General features: G+C 44.8%; 1 long non-coding RNA gene across 1 annotated transcript in view; it reads left to right on the top strand.

The window, feature by feature from the left end:
* LOC138667463 (uncharacterized) overlaps positions 1–16,676 on the top strand; it is a 156,874-nt gene that overhangs the window by 45,609 nt on the left and 94,589 nt on the right. The gene's annotated exons all lie outside the window — the stretch shown is intronic.

The raw sequence follows: 16,676 nt of genomic DNA, 5'->3' as shown, positions 1-16,676 counted from the left end.
CTAACCCTACCCCTAGCCCTAACCCTACCCCTACCCCTAACCCTACCCCTAACCCTACCCCTAACCCTACCCCTAACCCTACCCCTAACCCTACCCCTAACCCTACCCCTAACCCTACCCCTAACCCTACCCCTAACCCTACCCCTAACCCTAGTTCTACCCCTAACCCTAGCCCTAACCCTAACCCTACCCCTAACCCTACCCCTAACCCTACCCCTAACCCTAGTTCTACCCCTAGCCCTAACCCTAGCCCTAGCCCTAACCCTAGCCCTAACCCTAGCCCTAACCCTAGCCCTAACCCTAGCCCTAACCCTAACCCTAGCCCTAACCCTAACCCTAGCCCTAACCCTAGCCCTAACCCTAGCCCTAACCCTAACCCTAACCCTAGTTCTACCCCTATCCCTAGCCCTAACCCTATCCCTAACCCTAGCCCTACCCCTAGCCCTAACCCTACCCCTAACCCTAGCCCTAGCCCTAGCCCTAACCCTAGCCCTAACCCTACCCCTAACCCTAATTTTAGCCCCAACTGCTCTTCTCCTGCCGGCCGGCAGATGGAGACATATGGCGGGCGCACTGCGCATGCGCCCGCCATTTTCTTTTCCCCAGATGACGCCGGCGGCCAGGAGGAGCAGCAGGAGGACCCAGGGACACCGGTAAGTATGATAGGGTCCCCGAATCCCCCTATTTCTCTGTCTTCTGATGTGCGATCACATCAGAGGACAGAGAATTACACTTAGCTTTTTTTTTTTTTTTTTGCGGTCGCCGGTAAACAGTTAATTACCGGCGATCGCAAAACAGGGGTCGCTAAAACCGACCCCGATCATGCTCTTTGGGGTCTCGGCTACCCCCGGCAGCCGAGACCCCAAAGACTCTCGCGGGGCCGGCCGGCGGGCGCACTGCGCATGCGCCCGCCATTTTGAAGATGGCGGCGCCCACCGGGAGCCCCGAGGAGCATCGGGGGAGACAGGTGAGTATTGGGGGGCTATCTGGGACCCCTTTTCTCCCCTTTTCTCTGTCCTCTGATGTGCGATCACATCGGAGGACAGAGAAATTTTAAAAAAATCGCGTTGTTTTTTTTTTTTTGCGATCGCCGGTAAGCGGTTAATTACCGGCGATCGCAAAAGCGGGGTAAGTAAAAAAAACCCCGAATCATGTTCTCTGGGGTCTCGGCTACCCCCGGCAGCCGAGACCCCGGAGAAAATCCGACTCTGGGGGGCGCTATTTACTTTTTCCACAGCGCCGTTAATTAACGGCGCTGTGGTTTAAGTACCCTTAGCGGCCGCCGTTAAAAGGCGTATCGGCGGTCGCTAAGGGGTTAAGGTGTGAATTTAGTAATTCTAATAATTGTATGACTGATGTCTTTGGTTATTTTGCAACATTTACTTACTGGTAACTTTTTATACAGGCATTGCTGCTAAGTGTTTTATTCATAGTAGGTATATTTTTGTACATAGGAGCAATATTATGTAGTTATTTTCTTGTACATAGGAGCAGTATTATAGTAGTTATATTCTTGTACATAGGGGCAGTATTATAGTAGTTATATTCTTGTACATAGGAGCAGTATTATAGTAGTTATATTCTTGTACATAGCGGCAGTATTATAATAGTTATATTCTTGTACATAAGGGCAGTATTATAGTAGTTATATTCTTGTATATAGGGGCAGTATTATAGTAGTTATATTCTTGTACATAGCGGCAGTATTTTAGTAGTTATATTCTTGTACATAAGGGCAGTATTATAGTAGTTATATTCTTGTATATAGGGGTAGTATTATAGTAGTTAAATTCTTGTACATAGGAACGGTATTATAGCAGTTATATTCTTGTACATAGGGGCAGTATTATAGCAGTTATATTCTTGTACATAGGAGCAGTATGATAGTAGTTATATTTTTGTACATAGGGGCAGTATTATAGTAGTTATATTCTTGTACATAGAAGGCAGTATTATAGTAGTTATATTCTTGTACATAGGAGCAGTATGATAGTAGTTATATTCTTGTACATAGGAGCAGTATGATAGTAGTTATATTTTTGTACTTAGGGGCAGTATTATAGTAGTTATATTCTTATACATAGAAGGCAGTATTATAGTAGTTATATTCTTGTACATAGGAGCAGTATGATAGTAGTTATATTCTTGTACATAGGGGCAGTATTATAGTAATTATATTCTTGTACATAGGGGCAGTATTATAGTAGTTATATTCTTGTACATGGGGGCAGTATTATCTGCTAAATAATTGTCTAAGGGTCACTTCCGTCTGTCTGTCTTTCTGTTTGTCTGTCCCGGATATTCATTGGTCGCGGCCTCTGTCTGTCATGGAAATCCAAGTCGCTGATTGGTCACGGCAAAACAGCCACGACCAATCAGCGACGGCACAGTCCGGTGGAAAAATGGCCGCTCCTTACTCCCCTCCAGTCAGCGCTCACACAGGGTTAATGGCTGCTTTACACCGCGTTATGCCGCGGTGTAACGCACTCCATTAACGCTGCTATTAACCCTGTGTGACCAACTTTTTACTATTGATGCTGCCTATGCAGCATCAATACTGAAAAGATCTAATGTTAAAAATAATAAAAAAAAATTAAAAATCATTATATTCTCACTGTCCGTCGGCACCTCAGATCCACAACAGGCTTTTCCCGCTGCTCGCGACGTTCCGGTGACCGCTCCATGCATTGCGATCTTGCGAGATGATGACGTGGCGGTCTCGCGAGACCACTACGTCTTCATCTCGCGAGACCGCAAGGCATCGCACGACCAATCATCGACATTGCCGCAGGATTTAAATCCCGCTTCGCTGATTGGTCTCGCCCAATCAGCGATATTGCTGCGCGGGATTTAAATCTTGCTTCGCAGATCGGTCGCGCCCAGCCAGTGCGCGCGACCAATCAGCGACATTGGCACGGGATTTAAATCCCGCTTCAGGGTTAATGCCAGCGGTAACGGACCGCTTTATGCCACGGGTAACGCACTATGTTACCGCTGCTATTAACCCTGTGTGTCCCCAACTTTTTACTATTGATGCTGCCTATACAGCATCAATGGTAAAAAGATGTAATGTTAAAAATAATAAAACAAAAAACCTGCTATTCTCACCTTCCGTAGTCCGCCGAGCCGCGCGCGGCTGCCGCCATCTTCCGTTCCCAGAGATGCATTGCGAAATTACCTAGAAGACTTAGCGGTCTCGCAAGACCGCTAAGTCATATGGGTAATTTCGCAATGCATCCTGGGAACGGAAGATGGCGGCAGCCGCGCTTATCGCCAGAGCTTCGCTGGATTGGATCCCGGCGGGTGAGTATATAACTATTTTTAATTTTTTTTTAACAGGGATATGGTGCCCACACTGCTATATACTACGTGGGCTGTGTTATATACCGCGTGGCTGCTATATACAGTCATGGCCAAAAGTATTGACACCCCTGCAATTCTGTCAGATAATACTCATTTTCTTCCTGAAATTGATTGCAAACACAAATTATTTGGTATTATCTTCATTTAATTTGTCTTAAATGAAAAAACACAAAAGAGAATGAAGCAAAAAGCAAAACATTGATCATTTCACACAAAACTCCAAAAATGGGCCAGACAAAAGTATTGGCACCCTCAGACTAATACTTGGTTGCACAACCTTAAGCCAAAATAACTGCGACCAACCGCTTCCGGTAACCATCAATGAGTTTGTTACAATGCTCTGCTGGAATTTTAGACCATTCTTCTTTGGCAAACTGCTCCAGGTCCCTGATATTTGAAGGGTGCCTTCTCCAAACTGCCATTTTTAGATCTCTCCACAGGTGTTTTATGGGATTCAGGTCTGGACTCATTGCTGGCCACCTTAGAAGTCTCCAGTGCTTTCTCTCAAACCATTTTCTAGTGCTTTTTGAAGTGTGTTTTGGGTCATTGTCCTGCTGGAAGATCCATGACCTCTGAGGGAGACCAAGCTTTCTCACACTGGGCCCCACATTATGCTGCAAAATTTGTTGGTAGTATTCATACTTCATAATGCCATACACACGGTCAAGCAGTCTAGTGCCAGAGGCAGCAAAGCAACCCCAAAACATCAGGGAACATCCGCCATGTTTGACTGTAGGGACCGTGTTCTTTTCATTGAATGCTTCTTTTTTTCTCCTGTAAACTCTATGTTGATACCTTTGCCCAAAAAGCTCTACTTTTGTCTCATCTGACAAGAGAACATTCTTCCAAAACGTTTTAGGCTTTTTCAGGTAAGTTTTGGCAAACTCCAGCCTGGTTTTTTATGTCTCGGCATAAGAAGTGGGGTCTTCCTGGGTCTCCTACCATACAGTCCCTTTTCATTCAGATGCGGATGGATAGTACGGGTTGACACTGTTGTACCCTCGGACTGCAGGGCAGCTTGAACTTGTTTGGATGTTAGTTGAGGTTCTTTATCCAACATCCGCACAATCTTGCGTTGAAATCTCTTGTCAATTTTTCATTTCCGTCCACATCTAGGGAGGTTAGCCACAGTGCCATGGGCTGTAAACTTCTTGATGACACTGCGCACGGTAGACACAGGAATATTCAGGTCTCTGGAGATGGACTTGTAGCCTTGAGATTGCTCATGCTTCCTCACAATTTGGTTTCCCAAGTCCTCAGACAGTTCTTTGGTCTTCTTTCTTTTCTCCATGCGCAATGTGGTACACACAAGGACACAGGACAGAGGTTGAGTCAACTTTAATTCATGTCAACTGGCTGCAAGTGTGATTTAGTTATTGCCAATACCTGTTAGGTGCCACAGGTAAGTTACAGGTGCTGTTAATTACACAAATTAGAGAAGCATCACATGATTTTTCAAACAGTGCCAATACTTTTGTTCACCCCCTTTTTTATGTTTGGTGTGGAATTATATCCAATTTGGCTTTAGGACAATTCTTTTTGTGTTTTTTCATTTAAGACAAATTAAATGATAATACCAAATAATTTCTGTTTGCAATCATTTTTAGGAAGAAAATGAGTATTATCTGACAGAATTGCAGGGGTGTCAATACTTTTGGCCATGACTGTACTACCTGGCCAGTGTTACATACTATGCGGGCTGTGTTATGTACTACGTGGGCTGTGCTATATATTACGTGGCCAGTGTTATATACTGCATGGGCTATATATCAGGGGTGTCAAACTGCATTCCTCGAGGGCTGCAAACAGGTCATGTTTTCAGGATTTCCTTGTACTGCACAGGTGATAATTTAATCACCTACACACATAATGATTGCAGCACCTTGTGCAATGCTAAGGAAATCTTGAAAACACACATGGTTTGCGGCCCTCGAGGAATGCAGTTTGACACCCCTGCTATACATTACCTGGCCAGTGTTCTATACTGCGTGGGCTGTGTTATATACTGCGTGGCTGCTATATACTACCTGGCCAGTGTTAGATACTATGTGGCCAGTGTTATGTAATGCGTGGGCTGTGCTATATATTACGTGGCCAGTGTTATATACTGCGTGGGCTGTGTTATATATTATGTGGCCTGTGTTATATAGTACATCGCCTGTGTTATATACTGCGTGGGCTGTTATATAGTATGTGGGCTGTGTTATATAGTATGTGGGCTGTGTTATATAGTATGTGGGCTGTGTTATATACTGCTTGGCCACTGTTATATATTGCGTGGCCTGTATTAACGCATCGGGTATTCTACAATATGTATGTATGTATGTAGCAGTCACGTAGTATGTAGCACAGGCCACGTAGTATTTGTCTGCTATATACTACATGGCTCCTATATACTACATGGCCTGTGCTATATACTACATGGCCTGTGCTATATACTATGTGGCTGCTATATACATACATACATATTCTAGAATACCTGTCTGTCTTTCTGTCTGTCTGTCACGGATATTCATTGGTCGCGGCCTCTGTCTGTCATGGAAATCCAAGTCGCTGATTGGTTGTGACAACACCTACGGCCATTGCCATGGCCAATCAGCGACGGCCATAGTCTGGCAGCGAAATGGCCGCTGCTTTACTGCCCTGCAGTCAGCGCTAAGCGCTCACACAGGGTTAATGCCAGTGTTAACGGACCGCGGTGTAATGCACTCCGTTAAAACAGCTATTAACCCTGTGTGACCAACTTTTTACTATTGATGCTGCGAATGCAGCATCAATAGTAAAACGATCTAATGTTACAAATAATAATTTAAAAAAAAAAAAAAAAAAAAAAAGGTTATTCTCACCCTCCGTCGTCGCGTTGTCCTCGCCAGTGCAAGCGGCAGGTTCTGGTGCCAAGGATGCTATGCGAGAAGGACCTGCCGTGATGTCATGGTCATGTGACCGCGACGTCATCACAGGTCCTGCGCTCATACCAACCCTGGGACCGGAAGCTGCCGCATGCACCGCACAGAGGCGCCAGGACTTCAAGGGGCCTTCGAAGGGTGAGTATATGTTTATTTTTTATTTTAAGTCTTTTTTAACCACGCATATAGTGCCCATATTGCTATATACTACGTGGGCTGTGTTACATACTGCGTGGGCTCTGTTATATACTACATCTCTGCTATATACTATGTGGCTGGGCAATATACAACATGACTGTGCAATATACAACGTGGCTGTGCAATATACTACGTGGCTCTGTTATATACTACGTGGCTGTGCAATATACTATGTAGCTGTGCAATATACTACGTGCCTCTACAATATACTACGTGGCTCTGTTATATACTACGTCGCTGACCAATATACTACATAGCTGTGCAATACACTACGTGACTGTGTTATATACTATGTGGCTGTGCAATATACTACAGTACGTGGCTGTGCAATATACTACAGTACGTGCCTGTACAATATACTAGGTGTCTCTCCTATATACTACGTGGCTGACCAATATACTACATACCTGTGCAATACACTACGTGGCTATGTTATATACTACGTGGCTGTGTTATATACTCGTAGCTCTGCTATATACTGCGTACGCTGTGTTACATACTACGTAGCTATGTTAGATACTACGGTTGTATTATATACTACATCACTGTGCAATATAGTACGTAGCCTGTGCTATATACTACATATTCTAGAATACTTGATACGTTAGAATCAGGCCACCATCTAGTAGTAGTTATATTCTTGTACATGGGGCAGTATTATAGTAGATATATTCGTGTGCATGGGAGCAGTATTATAGTAGTTATATCCTTGTACATAGGGGGCAGTATTATAGTAGTTATATTCTTGTATATAGGGGCAGTATTATAGAAGTTATATTCTTGTACATAGGGAGCAGTATTATGGTAGTTATATTCTTGTACATAGGGGGCAGTATTTATCTATATAATCGTCTAAGGGGTACTTCCGTCTGTTTGTCTGTCTTTCTATCTGTAACAGAAATCCCAGCGAAAGGCTTAGTCTGGCCGCAAATTGCCCCCTCCCTACTCCCCTCCAGTCAGTGCCAGTGTGTCCCCCCATCCTGGACCAACTTTTTACTATTGATGCTGCTTATGCAGCCTATGTGGCTGCTATATACTATGTGGCTGCTATATACTATGTGGCTGCTATATACTATGTGGCTGCTATATACTATGTGGCTGCTATATACTATGTGGCTGCTATATACTATGTGGCTGCTATATACTATGTGGCTGCTATATACTATGTTGCCTATTACTTAGGGGCAGCACGGTGGCGCAGTGGTTAGCACTACAGCCTTGCAGCGCTGGGGTCCTGGGTTCTAATCCCACTCAGGACAACATCTGCAAAGAGTTTGTATGTTCTCTCCGTGTTTGCGTGGGTTTCCTCCGGGCACTCCGGTTTCCTCCCACATTCCAAAGACATACTGATAGGAATTCTAGATTGTGAGCCCAATCGGGGACAGTGATGATAATGTGTGCAAACTGTAAAGCGCTGCGGAATATGTTAGCGCTATATAAAAATAAAGATTATTATTATTATTACTTACATCCGCATATCCAAATCTCATGATATATATTTACTAGAGTTTTTCTCAAGATTGTATGCCGTTAGGGCAGTTATCAGGAAGCTCTTGCATCTTTTGAAGGGTATGTCCACTCTTACAATTACGATATTAAAAAGTACTTCCTCATAAAACAAAAAATCTATTGTTTTGCATATACAGCTGACCAGTGTACATTAATGGGTTATTCCCTATAATCAAGGTTTTGAACTATCCACAATAGCCAGAGGCTGTTGTGAATTCTGTGGCCAAGCTCCCTCCTGTGGTCGTGAGTGGTACTTCGGCTGGTTCTGTCTATGAGCTTCCTTTGGTGGATGAGAGTGGTACTGCGGCTTCTGAGTTTCCTTCCTCAGGTGATGAGGTTAAGTCGTTAGGTGCTGCTCTATTTAACTCCACCTGGTGCTTTGATCCTGGCCTCCAGTCAATGTTCTAGTATTGGTCTTGCTTCCTCCTGGATCGTTCCTGTGGCCTGTTTATCCTGCATAAGCTAAGTTCTGCTTGTGTTACTTTTGTTTGCTATATTTTCTGTCCAGCTTGCTTTATTGGTTTTTCTTGCTTGCTGGAAGCTCTGAAACACAGAGGGAGCACCTCCGTACCGTTAGTCGGTGCGGAGGGTCTTTTTGCCCCTCTGCGTGGTTGTTTGTAGGTTTTTGTGTTGACCGCAAAGCTATCTTTCCTATCCTCGGTCTATTCAGTAAGTCGGGCTTCATTTTGCTAAATCTATTTCATCTCTATGTTTGTATTTTCATCTTTACTCACAGTCATTATATGTGGGGGGCTGCCTTTTCCTTTGGGGAATTTCTCTGAGGCAAGGTAGGCTTATTTTTCTATCTTCAGGGCTAGTTAGTTTCTCAGGCTGTGCCGAGTTGCATAGGGAGCGTTAGGCGCAATCCACGGCTACCTCTAGTGTGGTGTGATAGTATTAGGGATTGCGGTCAACAGAGTTCCCACGTCTCAGAGCTCGTCCTTTGTTTTTGGTAATTGTCAGGTCACTTTGTGTGCTCTGAACTTCAAGGTCCATTGTGCTTCTGAATAACCTGTTCACAACAGGAGGCCCAACTTCTATGGCCCCCGGCTGTCTTGAACACTGTATTCTGCAGCAATATGTTAAATGGAGGCTAGGAGTGCTATGATTCTATAAAAACTTTTTGACAGTGAGGGTGATCAATGAGTGGAACAGGCTGCCAGGAGAGGTGGAGAGTTCTCCTTCAATGGAAGTCTTCATACAGAGGCTGGACAGACATCTGACTGAGATGGTTTAGTGAATCCTGATTTGAGCAGGGGGGTTTTGCCAGATGACCCAGGAGGTCCCTTCCAACTCTACCATTCTATGATTCTATGGTCCCCTCTACATTGCCAATGCGACATCAGGAGAAATTACAACGTTCAGCTTCTTCAAGCTCTCTCATAAGACAGTAAAGGGAGCCGAGTTAGAGAATGTGCACCACTGCTCCATTCAAGGCTGAACTGTAGAGAATCCTTCTGAGAATCTCGGCAGGTCCCAGTGGCTGAAATCCTAGCGATCAGGAACTTATCCCTTATCTTATCATACTTCATAAGACATTTTTATTAGTTTAAGATTTCAATCAAACCCTATACAGGACCCTCGACTAATCCATTAGCTTCTTCTGTCGCTATCATATTGAAAAGTGGATGGGGGTGTCATGCCGCAATGAATTTAAGTAATGTGTAACATTTTGGTGTCATTTCCATTCTCTCTAAAAAGGAGTTTAAGGGTATGTGCACACGTCAGGATTTCTTGGAGAAATTTTCCTGACAAAAACCGGACATTTCTGCCAGAAATCCGCATGCGTTTTTTTCGCGTTTTTCATGCATTTTTTACGCGTTTTTGATGCGTTTTTGTTCGTTTTTTCCCAAATGCATAGAATAGCGGGAAAAACGCAGAAAATCCGCAAAATTAATGAACATGCTGCTTTTTTTACCGTGATGCGTTTTTTTCCGGGGAAAAAAGCATCGTGTGCACAAAAATTGCAGAATTTATTCTAAATGATAGGATGCATATGTATGCGGTTTCTAATGCGGTTTTATAGCGTTTTTATCGCGCAAAAAAAACGCAAAAAAACCTGAACGTGTACACATACCCTAAGGGAAATTACAATAGGCAAATCAGAAACCACAGGAATAAAATGACAGCCTACCTGGAGCATAAACTGAATTACTTCAAAAAAACTCAAGTGAGTATAAAGTGCTTTGCACACTCGAAATGTGTCAGTTTCATACAGTTTTTAATTTGTTCTTCAAGTATATTGTGACATAATAAAGAATGGCGGCCATTTTCCTGAAGCCCCGTGCAGCAGAGCACTCGATCTGCGCACGCGCGGCCCCAGGAAGATGGCCGCCCCCACCGACGAAAGGGATGACAGCGCAGATCGCGCGCTGTGTCTTCACCACTACGCCACTACGCCACCAACGTAAAGCTGAGGAAGAACCAGCGATGTCACCACGCCCTCCCGACCTGACCAGCCTGATTGACAGGCGAAAACGGCGACTTTGGTAAGTTATTTCTCAGCATACATGGGGAATCGGGGTACACTACATACACTATAGGAACACACAGCGCAGGCCCTATTTAACAGTATTTATAGCTCAATCTCAAAAAACGGGGTGACAGGTTCCCTTTAAACGGTGACGACCCGACTCGTTCTCAGATTATCCCTTCCCTAGGAGATTAGTTTGTACACATCAGTCTGAACGGGCTCATATATCAGTGTATAGTGAGAGTTTGTGTATGGAATACTGTATTCATCTGGAATGAGGGGTCCAAATACTCTGTATTCCCTGTGTGTTCATCTGCCCCTTAAAGGGAATCTTTCACCAGGCTTTTGTCATCTAATCTGAGAACAGCATAATGTAGGGCTAGAGACCGTGATTTCAGTGATGTGTCACTTACTTGGCTGCTTGCTGTAGTTTTTATAAAATCAGTGTTTTATCAGCAGGAGATTATCACTAGAGGACTATTACACCTGCTGCCATGTAGTCCTCCTTATTCATGAGCCCTGTATAATCCTGCCCACACTACTGATTGGCAGCTTTTTGTTTACACTATCCAAAGGCAGAAAGCAGTGGTAGATATGGTCTGCCTTGACTGTGGTCTGTCTCTATAAGGATGGCTCTAAAAGGATAACAGCAGAAATATGCCAGAAAAATAACCCCCTGCTAGAGATGCTTTATTATTATTACTATGCTTCATTATTGCTATCAATCTGACAATCGATCTGCTTCATCCTCCGATATGTCCACTGGCTGTAATATCATCACCATCATTCATCTTTCCTGATCCCCCTCACCCTGTATCCATCTGCTATTCCTGGTATGTCCACTGGCTGTAATATCATCACCATCACCCATCTATCCTGATCACCCTCACCCTGTATCCATCTGCTATTCCTGGTATGTCCACTGGTTGCTATTACTGGTTTTTTTTCTTCCTTCATGTTTTCCCACCATAATTCTTTGATACTAAGACACAGTTGGCTTTATCTTTCCATTTGGTTCTGACTATTTATTTTTGTTCTTTTTGCATTTTCCCTTCTGGCTTCTAATTAATCCCCTCCTGTGTCTGTGATCAGTCTCCCTGCTGCTCCTCCCTCCTGATCACACCTGGCCTATTTCATGTGCACTTAGACCTGCAACTCTGAATTTATAACAGGCTATCTTGACTGTGGTCTTGTAATAAATGTACTAAATTTCTTTCCCTTTCTGTCATCATGCTGACATACACTCTAACAGTTTTGGCTCCATTACTCCTCACTCTCCTTCGCTATCCCCAAACCCCAGCACCCTCTAACCAAGTAATAATCTCTCCTTCCCTCCTGCCTCCCCACCTAACTTCCTCCGCTGACTTGCTCCTCAAACTTAGATCTCTCCTAATAAAACAAAAAACAAGCTGCCCACTCCTTCTCCCACCTGCTCTGTCCCTCTCTGCTTCTCTTCACTGCTGGCGACATATCTACCAATCCTGGACCCCCACATCTCATTCCTCCCATTATTACCCCCTTCTATGGCTCCCAACCCAACATAAACACCCGAAATCTTGCCCACCTCAAATACGTGCCCTTGATGCCCACCACCTTCCTCCATCTTTCTGAATCAATCTGGAATGCCCGCTCCATTTGCAATAATCTCCCCGTGATTCACGACCTCTTTACCTCTCGTAATCTTTCCTTACTGGGCCTCCCTGAAACATGGCTGACACCCTCTGACATGGCCTCCCCTGCTGCGCTGTTACGGCGGCCTCCACTTCACCGACGCTCCTCGTCCTGGCAACAGACATGGTGGAGGAGTGGGCCTTCTCCTTTCTTCCAACTGTACCTTTAACCCAATCCCTCCTCTACCCTCCCTTATCCTCTCCTCTTTTGAAGTCCACTCTGTCCGCATCTACTCTCCCTCCAGCCTCCAAATGACCGTCATATACCGATCTCTGGGCCTGACCACTGCCTTTATTGACCTACTCTCCACCTGGCTCCTTCACTTTGTCTGCTGACATTCCCACCATCATCATGGGTGACTTCAACATCCCCATTGACACCCACCAGTCAGCAGCCTCAAAACTCCTGTCCCTTACTTCATCTTTTGGACTTACTCAGTGGTCCACCTCAGCCACCCACACAGACAGACACACATTAGACTTGGTCTTCACCTGTTTCTGCTCCTTATCTAACTTCACCAACTCCTCTCTCTATCTAACCACCATCTACTCAATTTCTCATCACTGTCCTCCACACCTCTCACCCATGTCCAGCAACATGTACACCCCCGCAGAAACCTCGCACATCTAGACCCTTGCACACTCTCTGACTCTATTCAGCCACTCTCCTCCATAGCGTCACTCCATGACACAGACACTGCCATTAGTTTCTATAATGCCACTCTGGCATCAGCCATCGACTCAGTAGCCCCTGTCTTGCATAGCAGAGTGCGACGAATCAATAGACAACCCTGGCACAATAACATCACTAAAAAGCCTTCGGCAAGTATCCAGAATTACAGAACGGCGTTGGAAGAATGCGCATTCGCAAGATGATTTCACTGCACTCAAACAAGCAACACTCACATTAAAAACAGCTCTCACCTCTGCTAAACAGGCCTACTTCACATCCCTTGTATCTTCCTTATCCCACAACCCCCAAACAGTTGTTCAACACCTTTAACTCCCTCCTCTGCCCACCACTGCCCCCCACCCCCGACTTTTTTAGTCTCTGCTGAGGACTTTGCCACGCACTTCAAAAATAAAATAGACCAAACAAGCAAGTCTTTGTTGTCCGACCAACACAACCCCTTTGTATGCCAGACCAATGCCCTAACCCTATAACTTCCCTCTCCAAAATCACTGAAGGACAGCTTGCTCATCTTCACTCCAAATCACACCTCACCACTTGTGCACTTGACCCCATCCCATCCCACCTCCTCCCCAACCTCACCACTACAATAATCCATAACCCATCAGTTCAATCTATCACTAAGTTCTGGTACCTTCCCCTCTGCTTTTAAACATGCCACAATCACACCTATCCTCATAAAGCTTTTCCTTGACCCAAGCGCTATATCCAGCTACATCCCCATATCTTTGCTCCAATTTGCTTCCAAACTACTTGAGCAGCATGTCCACGCTGAATTTTCCTCTCACCTTGCATCTAACTCTCTCTTCGACAACCTACAATCTGGCTTCCGTACCCACCATTCCACTGAGACTGCCCTGACCAAACTTATAAGCAACTTGCTTACAGCCAAAGCTAACAGACAATTCTCTATACTCCTCCTTCTAGACCGGTTCTCTGCCTTCGATACAGTTGACCACTGCCTCCTACTACAGATCCTGTCTTCCTTTGGTGTCAAAGACCTCGCCCTATCCTGGATCTCCTCATACCTCACCAACCTCACATTTAGCATTTCCTACTCCCATACTACCGCTTCATCTCGCCTCCTCTCTGTTGGTGTCCCTTAAGGCTCTTTCCTAGGTCCTCTTCTCTTCTCAATCTATACCTTTGGCCATAAAGTCTTATGGATTCCAGTACCATCTATATGCCGATGACACTCAGATCTACCTCTCAGGCCCAGATGTCACCTCTCTGCTCTCTACTATCCCAGAGTGTCTATTGGCCATATTCTACTTCTCCTCTCGCTTCCTCAAACTCCATGTGGACAACCGAGCTAATCATCTTTCCTCCATCTCGCACACCTTCCCTACCTGATCTATCTATCACAATAAATTAATTCACACTTTCCCCCGTCCCGGTAATCCACTGCCTCGGAGTAACCCTTGACTCAGCCCTGTCCTTTAAACTGCACATCCAAACTCTCGCCACCTCCTGTCGCCTCCAACTCAAAAATATTTCCTTAATCCGTCCTTTCCTCAACCCTCACTCTACCAAAATGCTTGTGCATGCCCTAATCATCTCCCGCCTCGACTACTGCAACATCCTCCTCTGTGGCCTACCTTCTAACACTCTCGCACCCCTCCAGTCTGTCCTTAACTCTGCTGCCCGACTAATTAATCTCTCTCTTTGCAAATCCCTTCACTGGCTCCCAATTTCCCAGCGTATCCAGTTTAAACTATTAATACTGACCTACAAAGCCATCCATAACCTTTCTCCTTCGTATATTTCCAAACTAGTTTCTTAATATCTTCTCTCCTCCACGCTTATTCGCTCCTCATCCAATCGCCTCCAAGACTTCTCCCGAATATCCCTGGAATTCTCTGTCCCAACACGTCCGATTATCCACCACATTTGGCAGCTTCAAACGGAACCTGAAAACCCATCTCTTCAAAGAAGCTTACAACCTGTAATGTCCACACGGCCACCTCAACACCATCAGAGCTACCGCAACCCCTGACCTACTGTCTCCTTCCCCATAATCCTGTAGAATGTAAGCCCACAAGGGCAGGGTCCTCTTCCCTCTGTATCAGTCTGTCATTGTTAGTTTTGTTTACTGTAAGTGATATTTGTATTTTGATGTAACCCCTCATGTACAGCACCATGGAATTAATGGTGCTATATAAATAATAATAATAATAGTATGTAGCACATAAAGCAGTGATGTAGCAGCTCAGTAAGTGATACATCACTTAGCCATAAATGTTTTTCATGCATAATTAGAAGATATGGCCGGGAGCCATAGGGAGAGGCTAGACTAGTCCTGCAATGCTACCGGCTGGCTTATTCCCTCGTGGCTCTACATGATTGACAGGTCAGTCCCTATGCCAAACATGGGACAATGGTCAATCCCCTGGAGCAGGGGTGAGGAGAAGCTGATCTGGGGCAGCGCCGGACGAGTGTCATCGGGGGAGAATCCGGACACTTGCATATACATTAGATTGCCTGATCTTGCTTAAATTGTCAGGTAATAAAATGTGTAGGGGCACCTTGATAAAGGAAGCAAATAATTAATTTTTATTTTCTTTAAATTCATTTTGCACAAACCATGGCCTTCTGAGAAGTGAAGGTTTCTCCATGGTCTCATCCATTACCTATCCACACAACAAGGAGATGATTGCCAATTCTGGGATAGCGAGCAAAGACCTGCAAATCTCTGCTTTGTGCCCACAGTGGGCGCCTGTGCCGCCATGGCCCATGTGTGGCGCTCTCTGTACTTAGGTTGCATTGTGTAGCTTAAAACACAAAAATTGAGCTTGGATTAAGAAGCAAAATGAGCAAAAACCCTGCTGTAACTAAATAATTAACCAGTGGACACCAGTCTGGGGAAGCCTTCAAATGTAATTTCCAGCTCAGGAGAGGGAGGCCACACCCCAGCTTGCACAGAATGCAAAAATAGTAAAGTCTGGTCGGGACCCGGTTCTTTTGTCTGCCCTTAATCACACACTGTCGACTCTGACACATAAAAAGGTTTTTAATATTAGACAGCATAGGACCGTCCCGATCAGAGTCACCTTGTCGACGGTGGGATGGTTTTTATAACTCTGTGTTATTTAATTGCACTTTTATTTTTCACTTATTTAGTTGCAGCAGGGTTTTTGCTCATCTTGCTTCTTAATCCAAGCTCAATTTTTGCAGGTTGATGGGGTTCACATACATAATCTAAGCCTCCGCCATGACACGAGATCTGCTCTCCAAGCCTCTCCCAATGCACACAATACTTTGGCGTAATCCTGTTTACATCTCTGGCCTTTCATATTTTCCCAGCGCTAATTCGGTAACATTATTCCAGTATTGCTATGCTCCGGGCGTCTGGGGTGTCACTTCATGATTGGCGTCATTTTATTACGGTGATTAATGCCGAGGTTGGATCGTTTCAGGAGTTCTTGTTTCAGATAATACCGCACCTGTGCCGTATACAGACCGCCCATACAGTGCGCTTATCTCCCAGGAAGGACAGAATATTCATTTATGTGATAAGAGATTCATGACCCTGCTTAGTTTATGACGGGATGAATCACTGAATGCTCGACAAGGAATGTGTCCTATATCCTTGCTTGTTTTGTATATAGCCAGGATGTCCATAAATGGATTTTCTCAGTTTTTGTAAAAGTTCAGATTCCTCCTACTTACTCCCATGCTTTAGGGTATGTGCACACGTATTGTGGAGGACTGCAGATTTTTCCGCAGCGGACTTGGGAAAACTGCAGTGCAAAACTGCTGCGGTTTTTCCTGCGGATTTATCACGGTTTCTATTGCGGTTTCTGCTGCGGGTTTACACCTGCGGTTTTCTATTGGAGCAGGTGTAAACCTGCAGCGGAATCTGCACA

This window comes from Ranitomeya imitator, chromosome 2 (assembly GCF_032444005.1).
Source record: "Ranitomeya imitator isolate aRanImi1 chromosome 2, aRanImi1.pri, whole genome shotgun sequence".
Classification (NCBI taxonomy): domain Eukaryota; kingdom Metazoa; phylum Chordata; class Amphibia; order Anura; family Dendrobatidae; genus Ranitomeya; species Ranitomeya imitator.
This window is presented reverse-complemented; position numbering and strand designations above follow the sequence as displayed.